Below are 5,051 nucleotides of genomic sequence, written 5' to 3'. Positions count from 1 at the left end.
CTCCCGTGGACGGTACCCCGCCAGGCCCCTCTGTCCCTGGGACTCTCCAGGCAAGAATACTGGAGCGGGTTGCCATTTTCTCCTCCAAGGGATCTTCCCAACCCAGGGATCGAACTCCTGTGTCTTATGTCTCCTGCATTGGCAGGCGGGTTCATTACCCCGAGCGCCACCTGGAGAGCCCTGAGCATTGTAGAAGTGTCTGTTTCTGTTCTCTAGACTCTGGCTCTGTGCACCAGCATAACTGGTTTTAGCTTCTCTCACCTGATACCCCTGGACTTGACTTCTTACCTCCTTGACCTCTGGACATTGCCTTCGAACCCGGGCTGAGGCTCTGTAACTCCACCTCTGCCCATGGGCACGTACGCTCAATCACTCAGTCGTGTCCCACTCTTTGTGACCCCTTGGACTGGAACCCCCAGGCTCCTCTGTCCATGGAATTTTCCAAGCAAGAATACTGGAGTGGGTTGTCATTTTCTTTTCCAGGGGATCTTTCTGACCCAGGGATCAAACCCGCATCTCCCGTGTCCCCTTCGTTGGCAGGCAGGTTCTTTACCACTTAGCGCCACCTGGGAAGGACCCCCCACCGCTGCTCACACTTTCCTGCAGTCTGCAGCCAGCCAGCCTGAGGTCCTAGCTCCTCTGATGCAGAGCCATCTGGCCATCAGCCCAGGCCCTGATGGACAGTGGTCACAATTTGAGAAATCACTCTGGACACTCCCTGACAGATTCTGTCTTCCCCCGTCCCTCCCGGCTGCAGCCACAAGATGCCCTCTTCCCGGAGACTCAGGGCTGCTCATTCCTCCCATTACTCCTGACTAAGTGGTGCTTCTCCAAGTGTCACCTGTAAACAGAGCTCCCGAGGATCAGGCCACAGTGGATCTTCTGATCCGTTAGTCCTCGACTGGGGTTACATATCCTGTGTTGCTAAGAAGTTCCCAGGTGATGTCAAGGGTTAATAACTTCACTTTGAGTGGTAAGAATGAGAATGTGTATAGACTAGACTAGCAACCTTTGCCTTACCTGGGGGTAGGGTCTTGGAATACATTGGTTTTGGTTTTTCTTCTTTCATTTATTAGTAAACATTTACTTAACACTCTTTCTATTCAGCCATTGCTGTGCTGCTAAGATTCATTCTTTGCTTTCAAGGAGCTTATAATCTTTTAATTCTTTTTCTTTTCTTATGAAAGTAGTTAATTTACAATGTTTTGTTAGTTTCTGGTGTACAAAGTGATTCATATATATATGTGTGTGTGTATATATGTATAGATTCTTCCATTATAGTTTATTGCAAGATACTGAATGTGGTTCCCTTTGCTATACAGTAGGGCCTTGCTGTTTATTTTATATATAGTACTTTGTATCTGCTAATCTCAAACTTCTAACTTATCTCTCTCCCCACACCTTTCCCCTTTGGTAACCATAAACTTGTTTTCCATGTCTGTGAGTCTGTTTCTCTTTTGTAAATAAGTTCATTTGTGTCATATTTTAGATTCCACATATAAGTGATATCATATGATATTTGTCTTTCTCTGACTTATTTCACTTAGTACGATAATCTCTAGGCCCATCCATGTTGCTGCAAATGGCATTATTTCACTTTTTTTTCCCTTCAATTCATTTGCTCAGTCGTGTCTGACTCTTTGCGACCCCATGAACTGCAGCACACCAGGCCTCCCTGTCTATCACCAACTCCCAGAGTTTACTCAAACTCATGTCCATTGAGTCTGTGATGCCATCCAACCATCTCATCCTCTGTCATCCCCTTCTCCTCCCGCCTTCCATCTTTCCCAGCATCAGTCTTTTCCAACAAGTCAGTTCTTTGCATCAGATAGCCAAAAAATTGGAGTTCCAGCTTCAGCATCAGTCATTCCAATGAATATTCAGGACTGATTTCCTTTAGAATGAACTGGTTGGATCTCCTTACAGTCCAAGGGACTCTCATTTTTTAATAGTTGAGTAGGATTCCATTTTATATATGTATATGTAGCACATCTTCTTTATCCATTCACCTGTTGATGGACATTTAGGTTGCTTCCATGTCTTGGCTATTGTAAATTGTCCTGCTATGAACATTGGGATGCATGTATCCTTTTTAAATATATATCCAGGAATGGAATTGCTGGATTATATGATAACTCTATTTTTCGTTTTTTAAGGAACCTTTATACTGTTCTCTGTAGAGAGAATTTACTTTCCCATCAATAGTGCAAGGGTCCTCTTAGCTTCTCACCTTCTCCAGCATTTATTATTTGTAGATTTTGAGAATGGCCATTCTGACTGATGTGGGATGATATCTCAATTGTTGTTTTGATTTGCATTTCTCTAATAATTAGTAATACTGAGCATCTTCCAGTGTACCTGTTGGCCATCTGTATGACATATATTCTTTGGAGAAATGTCTATTCTGGTCTCCTGCCCATTTTTTGATTGGGCGGGTTTTGTTGTTGTTGTTGTTATTGAGTTGTAAGCTGTTTATATATTTTGGAAGTTACGTCTTTGTTGATTGCATCGTTTGCAAATATTTTCTCCCAATCCATAGACTGCCTTTTCATTTTATTTATGGTTTCCCTTGCTATGCAAAAGTTTTTGAGTTTGATTAGGTCCTGTTTATTTATTTTGCTTTTATTCCTGTTGCCTTGAGAGACTGACCTAAGAAAACATTGGTACAATTTATGTCAGAGAATGTTTTGCCTATGTTCTCTTCTAGGAGTTTTATGATACCACATCTTATACTTACATCTTTAAGCCATTTTGAGTTTATTTTTGTGTATTGTGCAAGGGAGTGTTCTAACTTCATTAGTTTACATACAACTGTTCAGCTTTCCCAACACCACTTGCTGAAGAGACTGTCTTTTCTCCATTGTATATTCTTGCCTCCTTTGTCAAAGATTAATTGACCATAGGTGTGTGGACTTATTTTTGGGCTCTCTATTCTGTTCATTGATCCATGTCTGTTTTTGTGCCAATACCACACTGTTTAGATTACTGTAGCTTTGTAGTGTTGTCTGAAGCCTGGGAGGCTCTGCCTCTAACTTTGTTCTTTTTCCTCAGGATTGCTTTTGTAATTCTGAGTCTTAAATGGCTTCATATAAATTTTAGGATTATTTATTCTAGTTCTGTGAAAAATGTCATGGGTAATTTGATAGGCATATCATTAAATTTGTAGACTGCTTTGGGCAGTATGGCCATCTTAACAATATTAATTCCTCCAATCTAAGAGCATGGGATATCTTTCCATTTCTTTGAATCACCTTCAGTTTCCTTTATCATGTTTTATAGTTCTCAGCTTATAAGTCTTTCACCTTCTTGGTCAGATTTATACCTAAGTATTTTATTTTTTTTATGTGATTTTAAAAAGGATTATTCTTTTACTTTCTCTTTCTGATATTTCATTGTTAGCATAAAGAAATGCAACTGATTTCTGTATGTTAATCTTGTATCCTGCTACCTTCCTGTGTGTGTTTATCAGTTCTAGTAGTTTTTGCATGGAGTCTTTAGTGTTTTCTATGTATAGTGTCATGTATGACAGTTTTATCTATCCTTTCCAATTTGGATACTTTTTATTTCTGTTTCTTTTCTAATTATTCTGGCTGGGACTTCCAAGACTATGCTGAATAAAAGTGATGAGAGTGGGCATTCTTGTCTTGTTCCAGATTTTAATGAGAAGGCTTTCAACTTTTAACCATTGAGTATTACGTTGGCTGTGGGTTTGTCATAAATAGCTTTTATTATGTTGAGATATGTTCCTTCTATAGCCACTATGGTAAGAGTTTTCATCATGAATGGATGTTGAATTTTATCAAATACCTTTTCTGCATTTATTGAAATGATTATGTGTTTTTTTTTCTTTTGTTGATGTAGTGTATGTAGCACATGGATTGACTTGTATATGTTGAACCATCCTTATGACCCTGGGTCCAAGGGGTGAATGAATCCAACTTCATTGTGGTATATGATCTTTTTCATGTGTTGTTAGATTCAGTTTGCTAAGATTTTTTGAGACATTTTGCATCTATATTCATCAAAGAAACTGGCCTGTAATTTTCTTCTTTGGTAATGTCTTTGTTAAGTTTTGATATCAGGGTAATGGTGGCTTCACAGGATGACCTTGAGAGTCATCCTATCTTCACTCAGTCTCTTTGAAGGGTTTGAGAAGGATCAGTATAAGTTCTTCTTTGTTATGTTTGGTAGAAGCCATCTGGTCCTAGACATTTGTTTGCAAGGAGATTTTTTTTGTTTGTTTTTGTTTTCTTTCTTTCCTCTCCCCCCCCCGCCCTTTTGTTTTTTTTTTTTACAGATTTTATTTTACTTGTAGTAATTGGTCTCTTTAACTTACATGTTTCTTCTTGATTCAGTTTTGGTGGGCTGTTTCCAGAAACTTGATCATTTTTTTCTAGGTTGTCCAATTCGTTGGATAATAGTTCATAGTATTCTCTTATTTTTATTTTTGTGGTATTGGTTGTTATTTCCCCTCTTTAATTTCTTATTTTTTTATTTGGGTCCTCTCTCTTTTATTGATCCTGATCAATTTTGTTTACCCTTATAAAAAACTAACTCTTGGTTTTATTGATTTTTTCCGATTTTTTAAATCTCTATTTTATTTATTTCCTCTGTGATCTTTATTATTTCCTTCCTTCTGTTGACTTTAGGTTTGTCAGGGAGCTTATAAAAGGAAAGAAGTGTTTATTTTCAACCTATATACTTTATGGGCTTCCAGCTGGCTCAGTGGTAAATAATCCGCTAACCAGTAAAGGTGTTGTGGGTTTGATCCCTGAGTTGGGAAGATCCCCTGGAGAAGGAAATGGCAACCCACTCCAGTACTCTTGCCTGGAAAATCCCAGGGACAGAGGCGCCTGATAGCCTACAGTGCATGGGGTTGGAAGAGAGTCAGAGGTGACTTATCAACTAAATAACAATGATGTACTTTATATCACTTAATTCTCACAATATACCTATGAGATTATTATTGTGCCCATTTTACACGTGAAGACACAGAGCCTTAGAGAAATTAAGGCACTTGTCAAGGGTTAATGGAAGTGACAGCCTGAATT

The sequence above is a fragment of the Cervus elaphus genome, chromosome 2 (genome assembly GCF_910594005.1).
Source record: "Cervus elaphus chromosome 2, mCerEla1.1, whole genome shotgun sequence".
Taxonomy (NCBI): Eukaryota; Metazoa; Chordata; class Mammalia; order Artiodactyla; family Cervidae; genus Cervus; species Cervus elaphus.
Note: the sequence above shows the minus strand (reverse complement) of the source record.